At 30.0% G+C, this 14,680-nt stretch overlaps 1 protein-coding gene across 3 annotated transcripts in view; it reads left to right on the forward strand.

Moving 5' to 3' along the window:
* LOC148302219 (uncharacterized) overlaps positions 1–14,680 on the forward strand; it is a 53,248-nt gene that overhangs the window by 12,145 nt on the left and 26,423 nt on the right. The gene's annotated exons all lie outside the window — the stretch shown is intronic.

Raw genomic sequence — 14,680 nt, forward strand, 5'->3', positions numbered from 1 at the left:
TTTAATTTTTAATCAACATAAATAAATGTAGAATTCAATCCAACAAACCTTGTTTTATTTTGGATATATTACCCAACAATTCAATATGGAATTCTACTAACTGTCTGCAGTTACAATAAATAAATTAAATATGTTTTTATTTGAATCTGTGTTGGGAACAGGAGGGATAATCTAGTGTGGGCCAATCAGGAACTTCTCAGCATTTGCTCATTGCTGGGAGGAAACCACGTAAAACTCCTCAGGAGAAGGCGGACTGTTGACTGTCATCAGCAGACCTTCCGTTCCACTAGAAGAGAGTTCGGCATTTTGTGTCAACTCCCTTGCATCCTCCCATGTCAAGTTCAGACGAGAATTGCTGAAAGAATATAATTTTTCATGGACTTTTCTGCCTTGTGTATGCAGGGCTAACAACCTGATGATAAACCTATCAGTGCGGGCAACCTAGTGTATTTGCTTCTTTCTAAGGGTAACTACTCGTGACTGAGAAAACTAGTGCCTTATAAAAGAGAAAAGCTAGTTAAAGCTACTTCCTTCTCTTCTTCTACTACTTTAGATAGGACTGTGCCTTTTTGTTCTCAGAGCCTGCTCCTGGAAGGTAGATTAAGACCCTTGATTAAGGCATGCGAAGTAAATGGCCTAGCCAACTGAATCACCTTTTCTTGGTGACAGTTGCGTCCATGTGTTGCTGCGTCCTACGCCGTATTTCCTCATTCCTTATGAAGTTAAACGACCGAACATCTTAAATATTTCGCAGGCATCTGCTCTCATAGCTGAGTATCCGGATGCTCTAGGCCCTTATGAGGTACCATGACTCAGAACCGTAAGAGAATAGGAGTGATCAGGCATTTCAAACAATTATCTTAAAAATGCAGGAATTATCTGAGCCACCTTTTTTATCCAAAATACTGGTTCCTTTTTTGAAGTGCTATAGTAGTGTCGTCCTGTTTAGTTTGATGCTAGTGTGATTGTCCTGACGAAGAACCGGGTACGTCTCAAAACCGGTAGACAAAGTCTCGATGAAAGGTTATATACTAACATCACTAACATTTTGTATAATTGACTGACCAGAAAATAAATGCTATAAATATCAACAATATTATTACACCCGTGTATTCCATTTAATCAACATTTGTAAAATACGTAAAAATAAAAATAAAACAATTTCATCTGGGAATGGGAGAAATAAGACCGGGAGGAGGTTTTTGATGAAGAGAGGAAATAACAACAATGAGGATGTCACGCGTTTAAAGTAATGAGAAAAAGTTTTTGATATAATCAAAAAGTCTATTTGAATGACTTTCATTTGAATCTTTACAAAATGATCCGTATTGAAATGCTTTATTTAGAGGAGTAAAGAATTCATAATTTTGGACTGCTTTTCCATCACTTTTTGAACGATATAATTAAAAAGTAAAAGACGTGATTTGACCACACAATCTGTACATACAAGTATATAAGAACACATCTGTTCATATATACTAAGCATACGTTTGTAGTGATTTGAATATGAAAAGAGGGGAGCGCCTCCAATAATTATAATTCTATTAGCTTTAGTAATAAAAACAAATCAATCCTTAATTAATTATAATGGATTTTCAAACATAAGACACATTATTAATATTGATTTTTATCAGACACTGGATTATTCACCCTTGAAACGAAGGATTCAATTAGAGAAAGCTATATACTTCATAAATTCTCAACTGAGAACGCCAACATCAGCCAAAACATCAAATCTATGAAAATTATAACTAACTTACGTGAAACAAGAGTGCATATATCGTAGTCGTACAGGAGAAAGTGACCAATTACAAAAACGTAAAATGTTCAGGAGGGCCATTTAAGTCACTATTGCTTGGCAAGAAAATAAACACCAATGCAGTTAGTCATTTTAAACTAGTCAATATATTATACTTCTTATATCTTATATTAAGTTTTAAATCCTTTGGGATTTTTTCAGGGCAATATTAAGCTAGTAAGATATCAAATAGTCAAAAATCACGTTTTTGTAAAACAATGCACTTGGTCACTTTCTCCTGTATGACAACGATATACATTATTTTTAAAAATGCAAAATGGATGTTCAATAATGGACAGAATGGTGAACGTTACCAAAATGTATAAAGTGATCACTTAATCCAGCCTAATGCCAGGTCGTGATCCCTAGGATGCTCAGATTTCCATCTTCTTTTGTAATGAAAACGATTGATGTTTTGTCTTAAATCGAGACACCTATAATAACGTAAACAGTTTTTTTTATAAAAGTGTTCCGTCGATAAAACAGAGCGCTACAGAGAAAAATCAAGATGGCGACTTGATAAACTCGTATCTTTGTTTTGCCAAAGCAACACGAGTCTAATGTTATATTTTTTACTATTTTAAACTTGTAACGTATAACACAACATAAGAATAAAAGTAAAACTGAATATAAATGACAAAATGTCTGAATGCGTAGTGTGCGAAAAGATATTGTTATTTACGATGTAAAACGTTTCCGTGTGAACTTTTACGACAGTAGTTTTGCATATTTTGGTACAATTTTTTTTTTAAAGCTATAAATAAATGTTCAAAGATATAAATATAAATTCAACATAAATATTATATTACAAATGTCTTAAACTAAAACAAACAAAAAATCATTTATGTTGCATAAAGTAAACACTGATTCTGTACATCGCAGTACAAATATAAGCTTTATTTCCTTTACATGGTATCACAAGAACCTTCCTTGCTCTCTTTGAAGTGCTTTATATTAAAAATTGTACCGGAAACGCTTACTACGGGGTGTATGCTCAGTATAAGCTCTAATTCAAATATAATCACAGAAAATATTATACGTTGACTGCACTACAAACATATTTATATAAAACATTGATATCTAAACAGCGCGTTTAGATATCATTATTGAAGGCACTGGTTCGATTCCCATGGGGACTAAAATAAATAAGAGTGATTGTTCACTGCATACTCGCATCTGAAGCGCATAGCTGATCACTTTTCACTGATAACACCGCTTCTTTACGATGTGGAGCCCTATGCACCACTGATTGAGAATAAAGATTAGAAGTAAGAAAAAGTAGAACTATTTTAAAATTCGTAAATGTTTCTTTTTTCCGTGGAAATGTATTTTAAATAATTTAAAAATATTGCATTGCATTTTTAAACGTTGCTTAGTCAGACCTACTCTTAGGGTGGTAACTGACCGGAGCATTTCGTCGTAACATCGCTCGCGGCGAGCATCACCGAGCATCCGAGACCATGGATGGAGCGCTCGGCTCGCTGTACTGACTATACGAATGCTCGCATCGTAACATCGTAACGAAATGGCTCTGGTCAGTCACCACCCTTAGATTAACGAGTAGAATGAATTTGATGAGATACAGACAACGTAAATGAAGGAGCTGAGAGTAAAAGTTATTATTGATTTATAAGAAATAAATAAGGGTGAAATATTGGGTAATGAAAAAACAGTAGCAGCAGCAGCTATTACACTCGGAGTTACATACCCGGACTACTACAAGATTGTGTAATCCCATGAGCAAAAAATTCCATGTAAATAATAAATCTAATCATTTTTGGTCTGATCAAATTATGCTTTTACAATACTGTGGCGTTGTAGGTGGTAGATCTATTACATTTTCCTGATCCCATGGAAATGATATACACGATTTCCCCATTTACTTGATAAATGTAATGATATTTTTCCATTGAAAACGCCAGAGATTCTGAATCGGGAATTCTTTTTAAGGCTTCCAAACGTATTCCTCACATCAAACTTCATTTAGAAAATCTATTGAAGTGTTACACAACCTTCAACTGTACTCGTATATTGTATATTCGATATTCGTAAAAAAAAATGTCATGGATTCGAAATTTCAGAAGTTTTTTATTTTATTAAGATTTATTGTAGACTTCTCACAGGAACGAAAGGGAATACTGAAGTCTTTGGACAGCTTACGATCTATCATCGGTTGGCTTAAGTAATCACTTTATATATGTACCCTTCTGTATATTATTTTATTTCACATTTACAGTTTAAAGGAGTAAAGGGGAAAAAATACATTGATAAAAAATAATCTAATCTTATTTTTCGACATCTCATCAAAGATGAAGAAGAATATGGAAGTGGGCATTTACGGCGCTGATGACCGTCATAGGCTGGTTTGAGTGATCACTTTACACACGTGTAACATTCACCAATTCTACCCATTATTGACAATCACACTACTCAAATTCTTGGAAGATATACCATATATATATGAACCAATTTATTATTCTTGAATCACCAGAACTTCACTAGAGACATCTATTGGTGAGATGAAAAGAAGCTTTTTATTGAGCAGAAACTCTTTCATTAGGGTGTGAGGTCCGAATCCTGGATTATAATCACACAAATGAGAAACGCCAGAAAATATCATTTTCATTTTTATTATTTAAGCTTATAATTTGACCACATAATTTATTTACAACATTTTGAGTGTGTCTAAATACTTGTATACAAAATCTGGATTATCTCCAATTACAGGAGTTACTTTTGTATTATTTTTTTGATTTTTTGACAGTGTTTAAAAATAATATGAAAGTAACTCCTGTAATTGGAGATAATCCTGATTTTGTGAACAAGTATTTGGACACACTCAAAATGTAACCTAATCTAGTAAAAAAAGTGATGTTTTGGGGTGATGTATCCATTTCCCCTTGCATTCTCTGGAGGAATTTCTGTCGGGGTTACCTTTCCTTAGCTGGGTGTTTCCAGTTTTATGGCGCTGGAAAATCGCCATTCACCCTCTCTTTATTTGCTATAGAACTGATATCAGTAGTCACATTGCCTAGGGTTCGCGAAGCCCAGAAGACCGCTCGAGGACGCTAGAGATTTGAATTTGGTAATGGTATTGCTAACATCATTGCAACAAAGTAAATTACGTTTTTTTTTATTTGTTCGGGAATTGCATACAGCTTTACATAAAACAAATTAAATAATAAACAATAGTTACATTAACAATAATAAACATTATATTACATTTACAAAAATAGTTATGTTAAAAAAAACCACTTAAGCAATTCCACATTTATGTTTTAAAACTATTAAAAAACATTCAGAGATTATTTTAAAGAAGTATACTTCCCAGCAAAGCATACTCCATCTACCCTTTTGAACCCCAAATTTTGAAGTACGAACTATTGCACCTAATCATAAAAGGTGAAATAGACGATTGAAGAAGTGTAGGTAGAAGATTGATCTCCTGACTCCGGAATAAACGAGATTAGATGGGGATCAGGTCCGTCAATGTTTAGAGCTGCCTCAAGACAAGGACAATTACTCTTTGTGCGTGTCATTTCGGAAATGGACCTGACATGACATGCACAGAAGAAGATGTAAAAAAATTATAATATTATTAAATTAATAAAAAAACTGTCTTCGTCTTACATTTCGTCGCAATACACGATTTTGATCTTTAAAAAAGGGGGAACGCTTAGGAAAATTTTGAGGAAATTTATTATTACCCACTTAACGCTGGTAACCCGAGGCAATGTCGTTTATATTGGGAATAATTTATTTAGACTATAATTCTCATACAGCCTGATCACATGCTGATTTAGTTATATCCCTTGGCGCGATTTTTCACACTCGGGCTATTTCACTTAACTTGAGCTATTTTTAAACGCAGCCGCAGGCACCCTTTGAAACAAAAAATACCAAATTTCCGAAATGGCTTGAAATAGAAAATATTCTATATTCGGAGTTGAGTTTAAGAAAATTAATCGTTATTTGAATACAGTCGAATATTTTTTTTAGGATTGCAAGAATCTATCGCATTCACCGACCAATAATTTCCAGTATGAGAGAAACGATCCATTTCAAATTTAGTGTCAGTGTGAAAATTAAAGGTTTTTCCAAAAAAATGTGAATTACGATGTTTGTGAATATTATATTAAATATTAAATTGAGTATTGACGAATATTATATCGAATATTGACAAATACTATATCGAATATTGACGAATATTATATTGAATATTGACGAATATTGAGGAATATTATATTATAAAATTGACGAATACTGACGAATATTCTATTGAATATTGACGAATATCATATTGAATATTGACAATTATAATCACTGGTCAATAGTTCTCAGTCGGAAAGAAACGAAAATGGTCCATTTAAAATGAAGTAGACAGTGTAAGGGCAAAAAATAGGGTTTTACAAAAAATATACTTATATTTTTCACAAAAAAATTGTTTGTATAAAGTGAATTTTGATATATTTGTGAATATTGAATTGAATATTGAGGACTTGGAATATAAGAAACTCACAGACTGCGACATCTCCGACACCTCCGAGCCCGACGGCAAAAATACACTGACGTCATAGTCGGTATATCGACGGCCGCGCTCTCAGTTAAGTATTACTGAGTCGATATATCGATTCTGACAACTTTGACGGTTAAAAACATGTGATTAATTTTAACCCCAATTCGAAAATAATGGTGCACAAGGCACTGCGTCTGAACAATTCGGCGCCAACTTGAACATCAGTTCTACCGTAAAGATTCTCAGATTAAGAAATAATATATACTAAATTATGTATATATATATATATATATATATATATATATATATATATATATATATATATATATATATATATATATATATATATATATATATATATATGCATATATATATATATACATATATATATATATATATATATATATATATATATATATATATATATATATATATATATATATATATATATATATATATATATATATATATATGCGATATTGGATAAAGCTTTGGATAAAGATTAATTAAGTGAAAGAGCCTAGGGTGAATTACATTACTGTTATAAGGGGAAGAAAATAAAGGTGGAATAGTAAGTAGGAATATTACAAAAGCAACATTTGATAAGACTCTCGAGGCTGCGCACCCTAACTTGTACAAGCATGAATAAGGTTATATTATTTATTAATTCGGCATTTATTTTGTGAAATGACATGCTGATTATTATTTTTTAATTAAACACATGTAATACCACTTAATATAGTTTTATTTCATTCCTCATTAAATGTTTAGTTAATAATATAGTAATTATTGATGAATCCTTTGGTGTAAAGATTATTTAGTTTAAATTATTTCAATGCGTCGTTGTTTTCGAAAAACCATTTGTACAAAAAATAAAATTATATAATTAATTCAGCAGTCACGTGGTAATTAATATCTATCCATTTTTTACTTATGTATTACTTGATAAATACCACTACTTGTTTAAATCTGTTGCGACACATGTTTCGATGCATCAGCATAATTATCAATATCAATCTCGGGTTGTGGTCCCGTGATTAGTGTCGCGGACTCTTAAGTAAGAGTTTCTCGGTTCGAATCCACTCTACCACAATTTGATACCTATTTCTAATAATGAACCGCTTAGGCTCACAAAAATAGTATGAACTTGAAATATTTGTGTGAATAATAAAAAAACAAATATTTCTATTTTATTTTTAAAAAACAAAAAAAAAAACAATATTTGGTGTTTTTAAATGATACTGAATGTATCGAAATACGTGTCACAATAATTTTCAAGAAATATTAGTACTATATAAACCAAGTAAAATTCATGTTAAAAATGAAAAAAATAATAAGTTTATTCACCCCGGTACATAATTATTGAAATAAGTTGAATTTAAAATTAATGAGAATATAAATCATATTTTATTCTTATTCCTGCCTTCTTATTTTTTACAAGAAGAAAAGTTTTGCTGTATAATATAAATTATATAAGACTATATTTCACGGTATATGGAGAAAATAAAGTTTCCACATATAACCTACGTACACATACCACTCGACTAGTACCTACCCGCTACCCACTTATGGGAATATATAAAATCTTGCTTCCCCCTAACCTTTTTGTAAACTCAAAGGAAATTTCAAATTGGAAAACGGTGAAGTCGAATAAATCCCAAGTCGTGAATAAAACTTAATATTCCCTCTGGTACGGAAAAATTTATTCCAAAGAAACAATTATTTTTCAATTACTGCAAAAATAGAATAAAACTTCATTGTTTAACTTATTAAGATATTAAATAACGATTAAAAAACACATCAGATTGAATATACTCGTATATTTATGTATTTTTATATATTTATATATTTATATATATATATATATATATATATATATATATATATATATATATATATATATATATATATATATATATATATATATATATATATATATATATATATATATATATATATATATATATAAATATATATATGTATATATATATATATATATATATATATATATATATATATATATATATATATATATATATATATATATATATATATATATATATATATATATATATATATATATATATATATATATATATATATATATATATATATATATATATATATATATATATATATATTTATATATATATATTTATATATATATATATTTATATATATACGAGTATATATATATATATATATATATATATATATATATATATATATATATATATATATATATATATAATTTTATATGATTTTATATATGATATTATTTATATAGAGCTTCTCATCTGATTGACGTAGTGTTAACTTGATCATTTATTAAGGCAACATCAATGAACCCTACATTGAATTTAAAAAAATAAAAGTTTTACTGTAGCTTTTTTTTTAACATTTTGGAATAAATGAATAAATGAATAAGACATGAAGCATTTTGCAAAAAAAAAACGGTAAAAATACCTTTACTACAGGACGGAAAAACACTTAAAAATTTCCAGGGTGATAAATCATATCTATTTTTCGCTTTGAAAATCAAACTTGGAACCTTCGTCACGGTAACCAAACGATTCAACCACTGCACTACGTATAATTCATACGAAATCAATAACGATTTTACGGGTCAAGTTGTTAGGTACGATACGATATTGAGAAATCCAGACTAGTCAGTCTGACCAGTTTGTATAGTAGACTATAATACAATTTAAGGTATGCGAAGTCATCTGAAATATTGGTATATGAAGAGAATTCAATAAGGAAAATGAACAATGCTTTGTCTCTGTTATGGAATCCTCTCAGTCCATACTTTGTCAGCTAGAGATCTGTTGTATAATTATATTCTTAATATATATAACTATCTATGTTTCTGACTCTATATCATGATGTTGGTGTCCATGACTGTATGTTCTATACCTCTATAACGAAACAGAGTAGGTATACCACAAAACTTTTAACAAAAACCCAAAGCGTTAATAAAGTCTACGCTGCCGTTAAATACGAAAAGTGTTGCCAGTGTATCGTTGAAATGCACTACGTTAATGCAATGTGGTACTTTAGATCTCTGGAACTCTTATTTATGACTGAAACGAGTATACAAATGGTTATATCAGCGACCTAGTTGCGGTTTACTTTTTCAATATTTGCATATAAGTTGCAATTTTTTGCAAAATTTTCGATACCATAATATGGCTATATTTATCATAACAATTTTATTAATATATTCTCTTTACTCATTAGCAACAGAGAAATTAACTTTTGAATAAAAAAAAATAAAAAAAGCTTTTTTCGCGACTAAGATACATTGAAATAAATAGTTTTTATCTTACTAACTAATTTACTAAATAGAAGCGTGGTAACCACTTTTTTGTATAAGAAATTGAAAAAAAAAACAATGCATCAATCCAAAGCAGTGTTGGACGTATATATAAATATATATATATATATATATATATATATATATATATATATATATATATATATATATATATATATATATATATATTGTATATATATATATATATATATATATATATATATATATATATATATATATATATATATATATATATATATGTATATATATATATATATATATATACAAATATATGTATCTTTCACTGTTTGACGGGTTTCAAGTTTTTAAACGTTTTTGGTATCTGTTACAATATATCAATTAATAAAAGCTTTTTCGAACAACAAAAAAGTCCATTAGCAAACCCAATTTTAACATTCCATTTGAAATTCACGGTAATAACCGTATACACGAAAAATTCTCCTCTAAATTTATCAGACAAAGATACAAATAAATCAGATATATTATAATTATAAGAGAACAAATTATCCAGCAATACTCTTATGTACTTTATTGCGAAGTAAGGTGAGTAAGCGTAGCAAAGCCTAATTAAAATTTTAGATTATAATTTACCTATAATAGAATATATCTGCTTTCTTTCCCGCCATTGTGATATTATTAAGATAATTTTAATTCACGTTATAATTATTTTGTACAATATTTACGTGGATTAATATTAAATTACATATATCCCATGTTATTTTATCTTTCCTTCTAATGAGTTAATGATATCCACACTGGGAAACATAATAATTAATATCGAATTTAAAGCATCATCAAAATAGACGTATGTAGTTAACCTTCCATAAATAAAAACACACATTACAAAAGCACTGAAGCCGTGAATGAATGAAAGCGCAAACTTTGAGCGGCATCCATTACAAATTGCAAAAGTTTAACTAACACACTGCGATATTATATTCACTGTGAAAAAGCTCCGCAACTGAAACTTGGAATGCTTCGAACCAACGATGGCTGTTTAAAACGTTAAATGGAACAGAGCTTCTCGTTAATGAGAAAAAGAATTCACTGTATCCGGTGTAATATACGAGTTCATCGCAAATTTTATAAGTTCTATAAATTTTGTATTTAAAAACAAACAGTACGTTTTTATACGAATGAATGCTCATATCGCTCACTCCTTTCAACAACGTCTTATATCAAAAATCGTCAATTTTCAGTTGTGCAGTTCGGAATGCCCAGAAAATGTACCATATCCCAGCAAAAGCGGCATATTTTTAATTTAATATTTACCCGCTACAGGGTGGAAAGTGTTGTTTTTGCATTTTGATGAAAGGGTATTATTTAATTATTTTTTGAAATATACTATACATTTTTCAAATACTTTCAAAACTTTCAGGCTTTACTTAAAAATATCTGTTGCACAGCAAAAAGTTCAATAATTGGATTTATTTTGAATACATTTTATTATATTCTTAAACTTTAAAACGATCTCTAGAAAAATCAAGTTTTTTTTATATATGACGTTGTTGAAAGGAGTGAGCGATATGTACGCGATATATAATATAATATAATAAAGTAGTTGGAAGGTTTCATTTGATATAAATGCTGGAACTTCGACTTCCGTTATCCTTTACAGATATCAGCAGGAATTCCGCTTCAAGAGAATTGAAATTGTACCTCTGAAGTTCTCTATGGGAACGAATTACATAAAGAGTCTATAATACGATAACATATGTACTATAAACAGAATACACATATCGTTTTTTTAATGTTTATGCAGTTCTCAAAACTAAAAGTATGTAGCTCTTATTTCTTTGAAAATATTGGATAAATGATTTAATAAATATTTATTTATTTATTTAATTATGAAATAAAATAAAAAATTCCTACACAAGGTAGGTATATAAGAGGGCAAACAATATCGAAATGAGGGACTGCTTCCTCGGACGCTTTTTTCACTCTAATTTTTATTCAATATTACCATGCACTGGTACCTGAAACGGAGGGCTGATCACCTTTCCTTTATATAATGTATCAACGATCAAGTTGACACTCTGTTTATATAATGCAGTGCCCTATGCACCATTGGGGTGCGGATAAAGGTGAAAATATGAAATATTGTTTTATTTCTTGTTATATTCTTCGCATTCTTCATTATACGAAAAATATTTAGGATATAAATTAAACTACTTTCTTTTACTTACGTTTTTTAGTAAATCTTTAATTGAATGAAAATAAACCTTTGCTGGTACTTAACTTTAAATGTTACATTTCATTATGACTTAAAAGCTTGTGTTTAACGGTATAAAGAGCTTTTGCCAAAAGCTAAAACCCACATTAAATAACAATTTTCCATCTAACGATGTCTTAGATACTATGTAGTTACCATGCGGAAGGTGCATTGTGTTAATTAAGGCACGTACCTTAGTGTAATAGCGATACTGTGCACTTGCATTAAATATTATATAAGATTCTGTCCTCTTTTTAGTTGAACATTTCGCTTGGCTACCCTTAGCTTCTAGTAATGCGAAAGTCGCCAGAACATAATGCAGAAAACACCGAAAGGGTGGAGTCTGATCCCATTTTCATTTCAGAGAGTAATGAATTAACCACAATTTTCACAACATTAAAGATCTTGGTTATTTATTCCGCTAAAGAAATTATCCAACATATATTTATATGCTTGTCATCTTTGAATATTTCAAAAGCATGGCCATTTAACTAAAAGTCCATTACTGAGTAAAAAGATTAATGAAATTTCAAAAGAATAGTTAAGAAGGACCTCATTTCATTTATCCTATTCTAATCCATTTAAAATCATAAATTTCTCTGGTAAATTACCATCAATTAAGACTTCAAAACCTATAGACTTATAAACGATATAAAGGCAACTACATTCGTATTGTTTAGCATGATATTTAACCGCAGTAAGCGAAATCCAAGTCGTCGTTATGTGTGGAAGACAACGAATAATACAATACAATGCTCATGTGAGGAAAATGAAACCATCCAAACTTCCCTACATCGCACTGCACGACTAACCCCAAGGTAGACGATTCGCATCGCTTGATTCAACACCGCAGGAGGCTAATCCCTCTTAAAAACAGGCCACAAGACCTACATTAAAAAGAAGAAGAATAAGACTTTATATCGAGTATTTATAATGGTCGTATAATTTTGTGTATAATGTTTTTTAAAGAACATTTTTCATACAAAAAGAAATAATATTCCGGTAGCCAAGAGGTGCTTTCCTTATCTAAAACCATTTCAATAAGTCAGAATACTTTGTTTGACCTTTCAGCAGTTTCAAATCACCTGTACTTTGTTGAAATGACAAATGGCATGGAGAATGACATCAATTTGCTTCCGCAGAAAAAGGGTCTACGGTATAACCCGGTAACTTCAAATTCAACCTTCAACACCAAATCCCAACGCTACTATGCCTAATATCCTTGAATATTTTATACCCGCATTACCGCGAACTAGGAATAAGCCCCGACCGGATTCAATTATGTATCAAACCCTTCTTCATGTCATGTTATTACCGGATTTATATTCTTATTACCCGGTTTTAAGATGTTGACGTCATTCCAGCCCGGATTTTCCACTGAAAACGTAATTTCAGGCGTTTTGGCAGTTAATAAATTTGTTCCGCGCCGACTAACAAATTTGCATACGGGAATTGGAATCTTGACCCACGACGGGCTGTGCAGATACGAGTATAATGTTCTACATAGTGAACGTATACTGTAAGTGGCGGGAAGTCAGGCCTATATGACGCTGGCACGAACCGCTTGCGTCACAATGCGCCACATTTGGGAAAATTTGGGTCGTCTAGTTACTCGTATTGTATTCTTAGAATTTCCAACATACAATTATTGAACTAACGTTGTCGATAATCCGTCAACGTGATCGCTTTGAATACAGAATTTTATCGATATTCAATAGTAAATAACCTGCAAAAAATCATGGTTTAGAATTTAAATTATATACGGATGAACTCTAAATAAATTATAAATCTTAATGTAGCCGTAACAGTCTTGGTTTGCTTTGTGTGTGGTATAAAAAGAAGGCATATATGTTAAAGAAACTAAACGTTTAATCCAATAATTCATACTTGAATGTGAAAGGTTCCAAAAGCATTTAAAAAATTAAAATATGTTTGTTAAAATCAAGTTAAATTCGTGATTTTATGGTTGAATTAATATTCAAAGGTAATTTTTTAATATTTTTCAGAAAAAAATTAGTCAAGGTTTAAAAGAGTTCAAAAAAAGTTTTTAAATATTTTTAAGGCTAAAACATGATTCCGAAAATCATTTATCTTAGGGTTAAATAAGAAATGGTTTCAAAAACATTTTTTAGTTTCTGTGCTAAAAGTAATCATTCATCTAACATTTTTGCCATCAGAAACCCATAAACCATATATTTGCAATTATAACTCTTTTATACTTATGGTTTTAATAAAAATAAGAGTCAAACATAACGATGATTTCAATACATTTTCCTTTTGATTTGTAAGGAAAGACAGGTTGTACCCATAAACTATCTATAATATGTACAATTATAACTCTTATGTACCTATTCATGTTTTTTTTGTAAAGCGTTGAAAATAACGATTATTTAAAAAATCTAGATTTAGATCGGGAGATAAGATAGGTTGATACCTATTTATAAATGTATATAAATAGAAATGACCCTGTTTTTATCGATTGCAATTAAAAACGTTTACTTTCGATGTTTATTTGCTTTTAATAGCTAAGCCAAAATTGTATTTTTTGTACCAATAAAATTATCTTAATATTAATACTTTACTTAATGAACGATAAGATTGGTATAAATTGCAACTAATCACCTTTCGTGACACCATTCCAGCTTCAAAACAAATACGTATTTCAGAACATATTTCAGTGGGTGACCATTAACTTTTTACGTTGTTTACGAACACTGATAGAAGCTTTTTTTAATAGTCTACTGGTTAACGAAAATTGCCGTGGAAAATACAAACCGATTATGGCGTGAAATATTATGTTTTTATGCTATAATCTTT

Source organism: Brachycentrus maculatus, unplaced genomic scaffold (genome assembly GCF_059751285.1).
Source record: "Brachycentrus maculatus isolate JH-2025_06_01 unplaced genomic scaffold, ASM5975128v1 h1tg000472l, whole genome shotgun sequence".
Classification (NCBI taxonomy): domain Eukaryota; kingdom Metazoa; phylum Arthropoda; class Insecta; order Trichoptera; family Brachycentridae; genus Brachycentrus; species Brachycentrus maculatus.